The sequence below is a fragment of the Grammomys surdaster genome, unplaced genomic scaffold, assembly GCF_004785775.1.
Source record: "Grammomys surdaster isolate TR1022 unplaced genomic scaffold, NIH_TR_1.0 126187, whole genome shotgun sequence".
Taxonomy (NCBI): Eukaryota; Metazoa; Chordata; class Mammalia; order Rodentia; family Muridae; genus Grammomys; species Grammomys surdaster.
Genome location: NW_021620993.1, coordinates 7,455,341 through 7,469,267, shown reverse-complemented (window position 1 = coordinate 7,469,267; position 13,927 = coordinate 7,455,341). Strand labels below are relative to the sequence as shown.

At 46.6% G+C, this 13,927-nt stretch overlaps 1 non-coding gene and 1 pseudogene across 1 annotated transcript; one reads left to right on the top strand and one right to left on the bottom strand.

Moving 5' to 3' along the window:
- Positions 1-7,804: 7,804 nt before the first annotated feature.
- LOC114613083 lies at positions 7,805-8,172 on the bottom strand (annotated as a pseudogene).
- Positions 8,173-13,133: 4,961 nt separating this feature from the next.
- Positions 13,134-13,261, top strand: LOC114613104. The gene has a single exon (XR_003710123.1). It is a non-coding gene; the product is annotated as a U8 small nucleolar RNA (small nucleolar RNA).
- The last annotated feature ends 666 nt before the right edge of the window (positions 13,262-13,927 follow it).

Genomic DNA, 13,927 nt, shown 5'->3' with positions numbered 1-13,927 from the left:
GGAGCTGCGCGAGGAGGAGGAGGAAGGCTGGTGTATGGGGTGATGCTGGGCTTGTAACCGAATCCACCGGCTGAGCAGGCTGCTGATTGGCTGAGGAATGTATTGCTGGGCCCACGCCTCCACTCATCCCATCCTCAGTGCTGTCCTGTCACCTGCCCCGGGCTAGCCCGGAAGGATGAATCTGTGGGAGCCAAAAGCCTTGGGCTGTGAGGGTGGGGATGGAGGAGAGAAGTTACGAGAGAGCTGTGTCCCCTTTGGAGCCAGAAGAGAGTGCAGGGACTTAGAGGAGACCTCCAGAGTCTGTCCATGTTCTCCTAACCCAGTTGCAGCTACCACACCCAAGTCTACGAGATTGGCAAGAGGCCATGGACCTCAGCTAGGGCGGGTGAAAGAGGCCAGGGCAGGGCTGGGGCTCTGGGGCCCACCTTGGGAGTTCCCAAATATTCTGGGAAAAGAAGGTTGATTCTGGTGCTCTTTGCAAGTCCTGGTTCTTAGAAAGACTGTTGGGATTCTCCAAAGAGTACCAGAGGACCCCTGCAACTTCCAGCACAGATCCAGTACAGTACCAATACTCCTGTCTGATGGTTGGGACACACAGGCAGAGTAGGACCTTAAAACAACCTGGAGCAGGGCTGGCACTGGGGATTTAAAAGATAAGGTCCCCAGAGAAGGAGAAAATGGCTCAAGGGGCCAGGTCCTTCTATTCTTGGAGTATGACCACCTGAGAGTATGACATTCTGGGAGTACGACACTTAGAAGTCATCATGTGTCCCCCAAGAGGCATGGGTCTCTATATCATGGAGGGGGCTATACTCTGCACCCCATGTCCCCAAGGTGATGTGTCATTCAGCTTCCAACCATCTTGTGAAACTAATATTTATACCCATCATATAGATGAAGAAACTGAGCCCAGCTGGCTGTTGTGGCACACACCTTTGATCTCAGCACTTGGAAGGCAGAGGTAGGCAGATCTCTGTGTTTGAGGCAAGCTTGGTCTACATAATGAGTTCCAGGACAGCCAATCCACATGATGAGACCTTGTCTCAAAAACAAACAAACAAACAAAACAAAACAAATACACAAACCAAAAAAAGGCAAGATAGAAAGAAACTGAAGCCCCATAGGGATGGTAAAAATAATTCTAATGACACTTAGGTCCCCATGGGGCTGAGAGAGTTTAAAGGCACACATTAGGTCTAGCTGGGCCAGTACCCGCTCAGCCCCCATGCTATACTCTGCAGGAAGTCAAGTCCTGGCAAGACAGAGTCAGAGCCAGTGTAGGAAGAGGAGCACGGAGTCTGCTTCAGCCATGAGGCCCGTCTTTGTGGTTTCAGAACTAGCACTGATCTAGAGGGAATAGCTGAGGGTTAATAAGAGAATCATTATAACCAAGGTGCCAAATCCCTCTCCAGAGGTTGAGAAAGATGTGGTGGCAGCCAGGGAAGGGGGCGTGGGCACAAGCCAAGGTACAAAAAGAAAAAGCACTGCCGTGGTATTCTCTTTTGTCATAGGGCCTGATATCCAGCTCGGCTCCTTTTTCCACATTCCACAGCCTTCCTTGCTCATCACCTGGAACGGCTGGAAGGAATCACATCAAAAGCCCAGCTTTGGAAAGATCAGACAGATCCAGCCAGGTCTGTTTTGACCCAGTTTGACCCTGGCCTTAGAATTCAACATCTCTGGCCCTCAGCTTCCTCTTCTGCGTGACCAGAACAATCCCTGTACTTATTCACAGAGCATTAGGTAAGACTCTTACCATAAGCATGGCGTCTGCTGTCCAAAACACTCACTAATGCCTCAGGGTAGCAGCAAGTAGCCTAACTAGGAGAAAGCAAACCCGAAGGTGTGGGGGCCACTGAATCTGTATCTACCCAGTTTGGGACAGGAACTGTGGGACTGTGAGCAGGGCACTGCCTCACTAGGGAACGTTGTCCCATCTAGGTCTTTGTTTTCCTCCTCTGTAGAGGCAGGTGCTGTGGGGAGGATCTTTGAGATCTCTTCCTCTCCACCCCTCAGGAAGGCAGGCTGAGGTGGCACAAACAGCACAGCAGGCACTCACTTTTGATTCCACCTGGGTGACCACATCAGTCAGTCTACAGGACAGGAGCTGGACCCTGTATCTCATCAGCGTGTCCCTCAGAAGACAGAGGGGTCCAAAATGATCAGGATAGGACATGGGGCAAGCTTTTCTCTGAGCCTCCACCAACCTGGGATGGAGCCTGATTCACAGCAGGGAATAAGGAGTGGATGTCTGTCCAGGAAAGCTCTTTTCCTTCCTGCCTGTATTACCCTCTCCCCTCTCCCCATCTTTCTTTTTTAGTGGAGTCTTTGCTAAATAGTCTGTGCTAGTGTTGGACTTGGAATCCTCCTGCCTTAGCCTTTCAAATGTTCAGATTGCCACTGTGCACACCATCGCCATCACCACAGTCCATCACTTTTGGTTTCTTGAGAGACCTAACTTACTTCATTCCCTCTCAAGGCTAAAGGCACAGAGAGCAACCTATCTTTGAGCCAGGGTTTCTCTGTAGAGTAGCCCTGGTGGTCCTGAACTCACTTTGTGGTCTCAAATTTACAGAGATCTGCCTGCCTCTGCCTCTGCCTCTGCCTCCCAAGCACTGGGATCAAAAGAGTGTGCCACCATGTCCCGCCTGCAACCTGTCATCTTACTGTCACCTTTTTACGATGTCCTGGCCCACAGTTGTCCTGAATCTGGAACCACCTTGGATTCAAGAACAGCAGATTCCTGAAGGACGGACCCCCTCACAAAGAAGTGTGTATCTGTGATGCTGGATAATTGTGCCAAGGCTTTACCTTGGATATGAATGAACTTCGATGGAGAACTGGTCTCAAACAAGTAAGAGCTCCTTTGAACCACCGTGTACACCCAGAACTGGATGGCGATCTACTTCCCATACCTTGAGCGAGACTTCTCGGGCATGCAGATCCCTCGCGCGACTCTTCCTCAGTGTAAACCTAAAGGTCATGTCAGCACTCAAAGGTGAATTCATGAATGGCTGAAGCCCTTGCCTGTTCTTCCCAATGTCTTGGTTATATATATCTTCTCTGCTATTCACTGTTACTTGTGTCTTTGGGGCTTTTGTTTTGTTTGAGAGAGGGGTTAGAGTTGTACCTCAGGCTGACCTTGAAGTCACTGCCATAGCCCAGGCAGGCTTGCAACTTGCAGAAACCTATCTGCTTTGGCCTCCTGATGCTGAGACCGAGGTCCACACCACACTGGGCACATAGAGGGACCTAGAGATGATCCACTGTCCCCTCCAACCCCAGTCTCCCCCACCTCAGAATCTTCCTGTAATTTAGCCTGAATGGTGTCTCCCTCCGGCCTTCAGAGCTGGCGCTCCCAGCTTTACCCAGAAGGCGCCATGTGCTCTGTGCTTTGAGAATGGGACAGGCTGTACCCAGCTTCAGAGCATGTAACTCACTCAAAAACAAAAAGTCATTGCATTTACTGTGTGCCAGGCACAGGATGAGACCCCGGAGAGAGCATGCTTCTGAGAGCTGGGGACGGGGGTGGGGTGGGACAGAGCAGACAGGAAGGGAGCACAGCCCTGGGAGAATGGAGGCTGGAAGTGGAAGAGGGGCTGGAGCCCAGTGTTAGTTGGCTTCTCCAGGAAGCTGCTGCCAAGACCAAGTTAGAAGCAGAAGAGATTTATTTGAGGAAATACTTGGAAAAGGATGAAAGGGGAGGCTGAAGAACTGGGCAGGGAAATCCTCCAGGCCGTGTTTCAGCTCTGACATCTATGGAAAGGGAGATAAAGAGGACTCCACCAAGAGGAGCAGGTCTAAACCAGCCAAGAGACACTGGCTCCTATAGCAAGATTTCCTGTGGCGGGGCCCCAGTTGGACCCAGCCAGCCCAGCCCCAGTGGCCCAGTTCTTCTGTCAATAGCTGGAGGCTCCCCAAAAAGACAGTGGTCTCTGCTGCAGGTCCTGAAGGTGCTCCAGCTTTGGGCTGTCAGTCAACTGCTCTCTCACAGTGACCAGAAAGGACCAGTGAGAGGGCCAGAGACCTAAAGGACAATCTTCCCCAGGAGACCTCAGGCTACAGAGAAGGGAATGCTGGGTACACAACACACCTGCAACATCTCCAGGTGGGATTCAGTTCCTTGCACTTCTGATCACAACTGTGCCCAGCTCCAAATGTGAGGAAATAAATGAGACCCAACAAGATAGCCGAGCAAATGGGAAGAAACACCTTAGATCTGATGCCACAGCTTATTATTAGAAGACAGAACGCCAAGGTCACACATGCCTGTAGTCCCGGCTCTTTGGAGGAAGGGGCAGGAGGACCAGGACCTCACTCTCCTCAGCTATGTAGCAAATTCAAGTTCTACCTGCACTGTCTCAGAAATAAATCAGAATTGAGGGGAAGTAAGAGATTAGAGAAGCCATCTGACCTCACTGTGCAACATTAGAAGCTATGATGGTTCTAAAATATGCACATATATTCTTTGATGCTGCTCCCTTCAACGGAGGAGCGGAAACCCCTTGCTAGAGTGAAAGCTGTATTTAGTGACTTGCTCCAACAAGTTAACCATTGCTGAAGTGACATGACTTCCAGCTCCCAAAAGTGCTGCCTTCCTCTTTACTCTTTCTCTGGAATTGCTCCCTCTGGGAAGGAAGCAGAGCCTGTCGCTGGTCACTGAGGCGGCTCTGTGAAAAGGCTCTTGTGTTGGGAGATGAGCCAGAGGGTCTTGGCGTCGTCGGTCTGTGAGAAAACCCACTTTGAAGGAGTTCAGCTTTCACAGAAATATAGTTCTCTCTGTCTCTGTCTCTCTGTCTCTCTCTCTGTCTCTGTCTCTCTCTCTCTCCCTCTCTCTCTGTCCTGTCTCTGTCTTTCTGTCTCTCTGCCTCTCTCTCTCTCTCTCTCTCTCCCTCCCTCCCTCCCTCCCTCCCTCCCTCTCTCTCTCTCTCTCTCTCTCTCTCTCTCTCTCTCTCTCTCTCTCTCTCTCTCTCTCCACATGTGCACATGAATTCAAATACCATCCAGTCCATCTACTTAAAGTATACAATGACTAGCTAAGGTGTGGTGGCACAGATTGATAATCCTGGCACTCTAGAGGCTGAGACAGGAGGATTATAAGTTTGAAAGTCAGCCTGGATTATACAGTGAGACTCTGTCTCAGAAAACAAAGCAAAATAAAGAATAAATAAAATAAGAGTTATAATGTGCATAGCTGTGTGACTGTCACCACTAATTTCAGAATGTTTTCAAATTCTCCAAGAAAATTCCCGTACTCCTAATAGTTGTTCAGCCTTCTTCTAGCACACAGTGACTGTGAATTGACTTCACGTTTCCACAGAGTTGTCTATTATGTGCACTCACGTACAGTCACGCTGTATTAACAACTAGGGTATGCTCTGGTAAATTCCTGGTTAGATGGCTTTGTCATTTTGCAAACATTATAAAGTGTGCTTACACAAACCAAGAGAGTTGAGTCAGCCACTTGGTGTGACTTCTGGGTGCATGGAGAGCACTTGAACACGAGGCTGCTATTTCTATAACAAGGCACACTGCTTTTATAGTAATCTTTTTTGTAAGTAGAAGGACTATACTCTGGAGTAACTATAAAGTAGTACAATGCATGTATAAGCCAGTGACGCAGCCATGTGTCATTGACTATCTGGTGCTATTTACTATGCATAATTGCATGTGTTATACTTTCATAACTTATGGTGCAGTGGCTGTTTGTACCGCTGTCACCGCAAAACATGAGTCATGCATTGTGCTGCACTGTGCGTACAAAAATCCCTAGGCAGTTGGAATGTTCCAGCAATCTGAGCCTTTTCATAATCACTTTTGTTTTTCTTTTTAATTATGTTTATGGGGGTAGGGTTGCGCATAAGAGCGTAGTTGCCCTTGGAATTAAGAAGAGAGTACTGGATCCCACGGAGCTGAACTTAAGGGCAGTTGTTACAAGCTGACCTGCTGGGAACTGAGCTCAGGTGTTCCAGCAACAAGAGTGCTGAACCAGGAAGCTGGCTCTCTAGGTCCTCCATTCTAATCTTCCAAGACCACCAGGAGAGGTGCAGGCTGAGTTAGTCAGTGTGGAGAATGGCTGTGTACTGTAGCATGTGGTGTGGTATTTTATAACAGGCTTCTTTCACGTGTTTGTTTTTGAAGTTTGTCCATGTTGTAGCATGCAGAAGTACTTCGCACCTTTAAATTTTAAGTTTTATTTATATTTATGTATGGATGTTTTGCATGCATGTGTGTTTGTGCGGCACACGTACATGGCTTCCACAGAGTCCATAATAGGGGAGCAGCTCCCCTGAAATTGGAGTTACAGATGCTTGTGAGCTGACATGTAGGTGCTGAGAGTCAAGCCCAGGGCCTCTAGAAAGTAGCCAGTGCTCTTAACTACTAAACCATCCTTCCCAGCCCATTTCATGCCTTTTAATAACTAGATAATATCCCATTTTTTGAATTTACCACATTTAGTTTATCAGCTGATAGACATATGAGTTGTTTCCACTTTGGGGTTATTATGAGTATTCATACCATGAATGCTCATATGCAAGATTTTATATAATTTCTTTCTTTCTCTTGGATATACACCTTTTGATGGTTTGTATATGCCAGGCCCAGAGAGTGGCATGGTTAGAAGGTGTGGCCTTGTTGGAGTAGGTGTGTCACTGTGGGTGTGGGCTATAACACCCTTGTCCTAGCTGCCTGGAAGCCAGTATTCTGCTAGCTGCCTTCAGAAGAAGATGTAGAACTCTCAGCTCCTCCTGCACCATGCCTGTCTGGACACTGCCTTGCTCCTGCTTTGATGATAATGGGCTGAACCTCTGAACCTGTAAGCTACTTCCAATTAAATGTTGTCCTTATAAGAGTTGCCTTGGTCATGGTGTCTGTTCACAGCAGTAAAACTCTAAGACACACCTACAAGTGGACTTGCTGACATTTTAAGGAACTTCAAAATGGCTCTATGGTTTTATGGTCTCACCAGCAGGATAAGAGATTTCTGACTTCTTGCCAGCACTAGTTACTGTCTGCCTCTGTACCTGCCCTACTGCGGTATCTCACTCTCTTGCATTCCCTGAGGGTTTATGAAGCTGAGCGTATTACCAGAGCCCATTGGTCATTTGTAGATCTGAAATCTTTGGAGGAATATAGTTAGCATTACCCCTGCAACCTGAGAAGCCTTGAATCAAAACCACTCAACTAAGCTACACTTGAATTCCTGGACTTCAGAAACTAACACACTTGTGCACATGCATGCAGACACACAAATGCTCGCCCCCACCCGTCCCGCACGCATGACAGTAGGGGCTAGAGGTGATGCTAAGGATTGAATATAGATTCATGAATTTTAGGCAAACACTTTGCTACTGACGCTGTGTGCGTGTGCTTGTGCGTGTGCGTGTGTGTGTGTAAATCCAAATGCCACTCAATCCCTCCATAAACCTATATTTGTGAAACACAAAATGGGATGAATTTTTAAAAATGTTTATATACATACATACATACATACATACATAGAGATTTATTTATTTATTTTTGTTTTATGAGACTGGACTTCTTTGTGTCGCCCTGGCTGTCCTGGAACCAACTCTGTAGATGAGGCTGGCCTCGAACTCAGAGATCTGCCTGCCTCTCCCTCCTGAGTGCTGCAAAGAAAGGCGTACACCACCACTCCCAGCTAAGAGAGATTTTTTCATAATAACATTTTAATTACAGGTGTTAACATATTAGCTTAAACTTCAACTGTCACAGAAAGAGATCCTATAAAACTCAGAAAATATTCAGGTTGTGGTGAGCACCAGCAAGCCTTTTGAAGACTTCAATGCCCTTGATGGAATGTCTTAAGAATTTCACCATAAGTTTTCTTCTCTTTTTCAGGAAAATCTTCTGGATGTAATTTTATATACCCAAACATGTCATGGTCCTTCACAGCATACACATAGTCTTGACATTTTAAAAAATAATATCTAACAAAGAAAATGGAAGTAACATGCAGAAACTGGCGATGCAAACCTGCTTTTACCACAAGTTTCATCTGAAGCATGTTGTCCAGCAGGCCAGTGGAATAGCCCAGGAAGCCTATGTAGACAATCCGCAGGTCGTGCAGCTTGGGCAGGGTAGGCTCCAGGCCTCATCCATCGGGAATTGTAAAGACCCATGGCCCAGCCGACCCTTCAGTCCATTCATCGTATTGATGCAGGTTCCACGTGAGGTCTTATACTCTAAGTGTAAGAAAAACCATGACTACGAACTCGGGGATCGAGCTACTGTCCTCCTCTGAGCTCCGGGCTGAAGGTCGAGAGAGATTTTTTAAAACATAGAAATAAATAACACAGAAACAATCTATTGAAATGAGGAACACAGGATTGGAGAGACAGCTCTGTGATTAAGAGCACTGTCTGAGCTGGAAAGTGGTGGCACACGCCTTTAATCCCAGCACTCAGGAGGCAGAGGCAGGCTTATCTGTGAGTTTGAGGCCATCCCTCTTTACAGAGTGAGTTAAAAAGAAAGAGAAGAAAGCACAGTCTGCTTTTCCTGAGGACTCCAGTTGATTGCCAGCACCCACATGGTAGCTTGGTAGCTCACTACTCTCTGCAACTCCAGTCCTAGGATATCCAGTGCCTGCTTCTAGTCTCAGTGGGTACCAGGCATGTAAGTGGTACACAGACATACATGCCAGTAAAACACCCATACACATAAACATTTATAATTAAGTAAATAACAACAGTAGTGAAAAAATAAGATGAGAACATATCATGGGAGTCTATAGTGATGCAGAAACTCAGCCAATGTAATGACATAAGAAAAAAATGGTTTCAATGTAAATTTTGGAACAGAAGAAACAAACATGACATGTTTTTAGATTGATTTTCTACCTAGAAACTCCTGAAACATGGGAGCAGGGGAGATGGCTCAGTCAGTAAAAGCTTCTTCCACACAAGCATGAGGACCTGAGTTTGAATCCCCAGAGCTCATGTAAAAAGCTAAGCAGGGCAGCACACAACTGTAAAACCCAGTACTGCAGTGAGAGTAGAAGGCAGAGACCGGTATGTCTCTGAAGCTCACTGGTCAGCCAGCCTCGCCGAATGAGTGAGCTTCCAGTTCAATGAAAGACCTTGTCTCAAAATACAAAAGTAGAGGGGCTGGGGAGAGATGGCTCAGTCGTTAAGAACACTTGCGGCTCTTGCAGAGGAGTCAGGTTCAATTCCCAGCTCACTCCTATTCTACATGGTGCCTCTCAAACATCTGTAATTCCAGTCCCAAGGGATCCGGCGCCCTCTTCTGGCCACTGACAGCATCAGCCATCCACTTACAGTACATGCAAACAAAACACACACATACTTCAGATAAAGATATAAAGATTTTTAAGGGAATAAAAGGTAGAGAGCGGCAGGCGGTGGTGGCGCACGCCTTTAATCCAAGCACTTGGGAGGCAGAGGCAGGTGGATTTCTGAGTTCAAGAGTTCGAGGCTAGCCTGGTCTACAGAGTGAGTTCCAGGACACCAAGGGCTACACAGAGAAACCCTGTCTCGAAAAAAACCAAAAACAAAAAAAAACAAAAACAAAAAAACAAAAAAAAAAGGTAGAGAGCAACTGGGGAAAGATATCCAGCATCAACCACTGGCCTCCACATCCGTGCAGACACATATGCACCCACAGATATCACGCTGGACACACACGCACACACATCAAACCTCCACCCCTTAGGGTAACTTAGGGTATCTTAGGAGCCAGGCTTTCCCTAAAGCCCTGATATGTGGAGAAGGAAATAGTCCCTAGTCTACAGCCAGGAACATAATTTGCAATCCTGGGACCAGGGCCTTTTGAGAGCTGTGGTTTCAGATCCTGGGAACTCAACTTTTCCCCTTTAAAAGGCCTGTGACTATCAGTCCCAGGACTGCTAGATGTGTGGTCTGTGACACCCTTGAGATAACCTCCTGCTGGCTTTATTCTACTGTTTGATGGCTTCCTACTGATTCTGCCTCATGTTCTCCAGCAAACCATATACACAATGTTGTACTTCTTAATAAACTTGCTTGGCATAGGCTATCAGTTTATATAAAACCCCTGATCCCAACCCTTCTTTATTTCCTCATCCCTGGTCCTTCTGCTAAGGACCCTGCCACTGCAGAATAACCTCTGGTCCAGGTCATCTAGGATGTGGAGACAAAGTATAACAGGCTGAAGTAAGCCCAAGCCAGGCCTTGAGTTCGAATTTAAAACATCTTGTATTATTTAGAGTGTGTGTATATATATGGGAGGAAGCACATGAGCATGCCATGACAACACATGGAGTTCAGAGAACAATCTGAGAGAGATCAAACTTAGGTTGTCGGGCTTATCCTTCTTTATCTGCTAAACTACCTTGCAGACCTGAATTCAGATTTCCCCTAAGTCTTCCTGTCCCTGTTAATAACACAGAGATAATAATAGTACCCAAGAGTCAATGTTGGTGGACGTAAAGCTCACTAGGTACTGTGGAGCATTTGGTAAATAAGATCTTCATTTAAGCTGGAGATTTGAGGGCTGGAGCAAAGAAGTGTGGCAGTGGGCCTGACTGGATGTCCAGTTCCCAGGGCTGTAGAATGTGAGCTCTTTCTACTTCCCTAGAAGATGCCTGCCTACTAAAGGACTCTAATAAAGCCTTGATTTCCAGCCCCATTCCTGTCACTGGAAAGCCTTGGATGGTCACGTGACTTGGCTAAATGCCTATGATGTATTCCACTGTTGAAATGCTTGCATATGTGTCCCTGTGCTATCCGATTCCTGCCACTGACAAAATGCTTTAGATTACCTAACAGGAGGAAAACTTTATTTTGGCTCACAGTCTCTGTCTGTTGACATTGCTACTTTGAGCTTGTGGTGGAAACAGCACATCATATTGTGTGCATGTGATGGAGGAAGTCTCTCAGCCTACCCTCCTCTGTTGTGACACAGCTTCCTCTGAGATTAAAGCTTTCCATCTTGGAGGGAAGCTTGTTAAAACACAAGATGTTAAAGGAGAAACAGCAAGTATTTTTAGGGCAGATGAAACTTTCACAAAAGAAAGTTCATTAAGCTCAGAAAGTAAACAATTCAGGAAGTGGCTTCAGGAAGTTCCTGAAACTGACCAGATTCGCCAGGCTGCTCCCCCTGCCCACCCACCCTGGTCCCCAGTATATGTAAGCAGTAAGGATTGCTTAGAGACACACCCAGGCATACTAAACTGCCTAAAGTATGCTCAGACCACTGGAACTGTCTAGGAGTATCAGAGGCCAGCCCAGCTGCCTGAGGCCCAGACTATCTGAATTACCTAGAAAGGTCACTCCCCATCCTGTTGAGCAGCTTCCAGGTTGTGCCGTGTGTTCCAGGTTTCTAGTTTTGGGAGTGTCATGCACAGGGGTGTAGGCTTTGATGATGTAGCTTTAAGTTACTTTTGTTCCTGTAACTAACCCCTCACCCATGGTCTTGAAACTTCAATAAAGCTCAGTGGTTCAGTGAGTTGAACTTTGGTGGTATCTGTATTTTGGTCTGTGATCAATTTCCTATCTGAAGAGAGTGCACATGTTCATGTCGCCCCAGAAGCTGTGTCCAACAGTATTCTCATGGAGGGAACAGTGTCATACAATGCCCTCTCAGAGTCACGGAGAAAATAGAGGCCACAAGTCCAGTGTGCCTTCAAGAGCAATTAACCATCCTTCTGCTAGGCCCCAAAGCTTCCTTCATCTCCCAGTAATGCCATAGGCCTGTGACCATAGGATTCAAGGGGAGGTAAGGGGCTCAACAAAGGGAAGCTTCCCAGTGACCCAGGAACTATAAGGAAAGTCAGGAGAAACACTGGGCATTATGGGAATCGAGGGCCCTGAGGGTGCTGAACAGCTGGACAATGAGCCACAAAGGGTCCTGAGGTATGGGACAGAATAACACTGTGTAAGATTTACAAACTTTATAGTTAGATAGCTGTATGTCTACAGACCCACCATGCACATGGACAAAGAAACAGATGGAACCGTAATTCCTCTTACATTTTAATTACCTGGAAAAATGAATAATTTCAATATAAATATATGTCTCAAATATTGCAATTCATGATTTTTAAAATCACAAGTATTTTTTTAGGGTGTGTGTGTGTGTGTGTGCGCCCGCGTGTGCACGTGCGCGCGCGTCCATGGTCACACACACACACACACACACACACACGAGCGCGCACGCATGAGATCCCATGTGTGCCATGGTGCATAGACAGAGGTGAAAGGACAACTTGGGGAGTCTGTTCTCTCCTTTCACCATGTGCATTCCAGGGGTCAAACTCAGATAACTTGGTAGCAGGTACCTTTACCCACTGATCCCGCTCACTGGCTCACCATTAATATTTTTGTTATTTGGGGCTTGGGAGATAAATCAGTAGTTAAGAGCACTTACCACGGCCGGGCGGTGGTGGCACACGCCTTTAATCCCAGCACTTGGGAGGCAGAGGCAGGCGGATTTCTGAGTTCGAGAGTTCGAGGCTAGCCTGGTCTACAGAGTGAGTTCCAGGACAGCCAGGGCTACACAGAGAAACCCTGTCTCGAAAAACCAAAAACAAAACAAAAAACAAAACAAACAAACAAACAAACAAAAAAGAGCACTTACCACTGTTGCAGAGGGCCCAAGTTCAACTCCCAGCATCCTGGACGCACTACTGCCCAAAACTCCTACTCCTGGGGATCTGATGCCGTCTTGTGGCTTTCAGTGGCACCTGCACTCACATACATGTATCCTCACACAAACGCACATGCATAATAGAATTAACTTTTTTTTTTTTTTCTGAGGCAGGGTTTCTCTGTATAGCCCGGGCTGTCCTGGAACTCACTCTGTAGACCAGGCTGGCCTCAAACTCAGAAATCCGCCTGCCTCTGCCTCCCAAGTGCTGGGATTAAAGGTGTGTGCCACCACTGCCTGGTATAATTTTTTTAATTCTTTAAAATATCTTTTGTTATTTCAAAGTATAGTCAACTGGGAACTGTAGTGGCACATTCCTGTGACCCTCGAACATGGGAGGTAAAGAAAGAAGAATCAGGAGTTCAAAGTCACAAAAAAAAAAAAAAAGGATAACTGGTTTCCTGTGGTTTTTACTGGTACATCTGGCAACCCTTCCTAGCGTATGAGGTCTTTAAGAAGTTCTATGATCCTCAGCTAGGTGAATCCTCCTTACAGAAGGCAGATAAAAAAATGACTGGAGTTCACATGACGTATGATCAACATCTCCGTAGAGCCAGGACTCAGCATCTTTCTTGTTCCTTGCTTTGTCTCTGATGAGCACATTTCTTTCTTATGGGGCTGGAGAGATGGCTCTGTAGTGAAGTGGACTTGTTCTTCTTGCAGAGGACCCAGGTTCAATTCCCAGCAGCTACATTGTGGCTCACAACCTGCCATAACTCCAGTTGCAGAGCATCTGACACCCTCTTCTGACTGCTTCAAGCACCAGATCCACACACAGAGCACAGACACATATGCAGGGAAACAAAAGATAAATAAGTCTTAAGAAGAAGAGGAAACGCCAGGAGCTGGCTTCATTCAGTGGGATGAAAAGGGTAGGGCGTGTGAGAAAAGTGAATCAGGACACTCGGGGAGGTGAGGCTGGAGAATCTGGCTGTTGTTAGACTAAATACTAGCAGTCCTGTATACTCAAAGTCTCAAAGGAAGAGGGGTGTTTGCTGTGATTTGGGAATGGTGTGACTGTCGTGTAATGAATTCTTGTCTCCAAGAGCCTACCTAATAGATGAACTCAGCCATCCATGGTTCCCAGAAGTTCAGGCAGGAGGATCAGGCCAGCCTGGGCTACAGGAGACCCCCATCTCAAAAATAATAAGACTGAGCTCACACCAGCCCTGAGCAAGAGAATGCTAATGCAAACTCCAGAGGTAACTTAAAATATTCTTGCCGTAGTTCAGAATGTAAAAGGAGCAGTAGAAATTAATTT